This window comes from Palaemon carinicauda, chromosome 4 (assembly GCF_036898095.1).
Source record: "Palaemon carinicauda isolate YSFRI2023 chromosome 4, ASM3689809v2, whole genome shotgun sequence".
Taxonomy (NCBI): Eukaryota; Metazoa; Arthropoda; class Malacostraca; order Decapoda; family Palaemonidae; genus Palaemon; species Palaemon carinicauda.
Genome location: NC_090728.1, coordinates 195,605,172 through 195,607,671, shown reverse-complemented (window position 1 = coordinate 195,607,671; position 2,500 = coordinate 195,605,172).

Genomic DNA, 2,500 nt, shown 5'->3' with positions numbered 1-2,500 from the left:
AGTTGAGTTTTCCATAACAATTTGTTCACTTGTTTCGAGTTCATTTTTCTTCTCTTCCTCCGTCTGTGAAATCTCATCTTGAGGAGAAATGTCCTCATCTGCAGCAGCCTCCACCGAAGATTCATCCGAAACTTCATTTTCGAATCCGCTTTCCTCTTCGGTTTCATCACTGCAGACTTCGTCATCTTCCTCTCGTTCCACTTTTCCAATTTCCTCTTCTTCGTCCTCTTTGTTTTCTTCCTCAGACTTCCTGGTCACAGCCCAGAAGATCCCGCCAGCCATGACGGAAACTGCAAGAGCTACTCCGATGTAAATCGAGTGGTTTGAACTGGCGATAGAAATGACTTCTGCTTCCCTTCCCCCAAGTTGGAATTCGGGGAGAAGCTTTCGAAGGAGCCAATTCGAATTCAGCTGTTCGTTGAATCTCTCGGCTTCTCTCTGCATTTCCATCAGTCCGAGTTCACACCGTTCGACTTCATCGGCGGCTCTCAAAACGCCACCGATAATAGGACAGCTTCGCATCCACCTTCCGAGGATTGAATCCTGCAAGGCAGGTGCAACACCACAGTCTTCTGGGAAGCGCGGCGCCTCTGGGAGGAACCGCGAAAACCATCTGTAGACGAAGGACTCTTGCAAAGTCCTCAGCTGTCCCCCGAGTTCTTTAATAGGAATTTCGCAGGCAGCCTTCCGCGCTTGTATCGCCGACGCTGCTGCGTTTTTCAGGTGGAGTCCTCCTCCAAATAGGGCTCCAGTCACACACACCAACACGCTCACGATAAATGCTTTTAATACTGACATATTAAACTCATGCAGATCGAGAGACCCGAATCAGCTATATTTTGAAAAAAAATATAAAATCTCTGAAGACTTCAGAATCCGCTCTGGTATCCGGAGACAGTTGTAACAAGTCTTCAAGATTACGGGAAATTTGTCTTCAAAGCCAAAGATTTTTTCGTAAAATGTGTGTGTGTGTGACGATCTTCAAGAGATTCAAGAGATTTGTAAATAATTTATTATTATTATTATTATTATTATTATTATTATTATTATTGCTACCATTAGGAAAAGTAACTTTATAAATAAATATACAAATCAAATAAAATAAACTAGAAAAAAAAAAAACAAAGAAGCGAACCTCACAAACATCTGCTAAAAAACAAAACACTTAAAAACTCGCTACTTCAAAAAGGTTTTTAAACAATTTTTAATATTCGTCGACACAGCTCAAATAACAGAAACTTCTATAAGGTACACTTCATGAAATATAGTTCTTCTTTTGATATTTTCTATTGTACCAATTTGAGACCAAATCTTTTCGTATCATTTATATTTTTTCTGATTTATTTATTTTGCTGTCATGTATTTTTTTGTACTGATTATCTGTCACAAGGGACTAGAAGAATTGGAAGACCCAGGCCTACATGGCTCAAGACTATGAAGCGTGAAGTAGGAGATAGTGAATGAAGAAGTATTGCATTAAAAGCTCAATATAGAGATGACTGGCGAAATCTATCCGAGGCCCTTTGTGTCAATAAGCGATGGAGGATATATATATATATATATATATATATATATATATATATATATATATATATATATATATATATATATATCAGTATATATATATAGATATTTATAGATATATATAGATATTTATAGATATATATACTGTATATATATATATATATATATATATATATATATATATAATTTATATATATATATATATTTATATATATATATAGATATAGATATATATATATATAGACATATATATATAGATATATATATATAATATATATATATATATATATATATATATATATATATATATATATTAGTGTACCCGAACCGTCAAAAGGGACATCTAAATATTTAGAAAGATATGCACACACAGGTTCAACCCTTCTCGCCCCTTCCCACTCTCTTAGCTACAATCCCTCTCACCAGGGTATGACCACTCCTCTCCCCCCGTACCCGAGGGACAGGGGGAGAGCGAGTGGTCTTTGTTTTTTGTTTACTTTTTTGTTTACCATTCAATGGTAAAGCTCTTCTAGGAGAATGACACTCCAATATCAAACCATTGTTCTCTAACCCTGGGTAGGGCCATAGCCTCTCTACCATGGTCTTCCACTGTCTTTTGGGTTAGAGTTTTCTTGCTCGAGGGTACACTCGGGCACACTATTCTCTCTTATTTCTCTTCCTCTTGTTTCTCTGGAGTTTTTATAGTTTATATATGATGGATCTAATTTGGCGTTGTTGATGATCTTGAAATATTTTATTTCGATTGCTACTACTTCTCTTGCAGTTTATTTATTTCCTTGTTTCCTTTCCTCACTGAGCTATTTTTCCCCGGTTTGAGCCCTTGCTTTTACAACTACGGTTGTAGCTTAACCAACAACAACAACAATAATAATGATAATAATAATTTATTATTATTATTATTATTAATAAAAGCCAAGCTACAACCTTAGTTGGAAAAGTAAGAAGCCCAAGGATT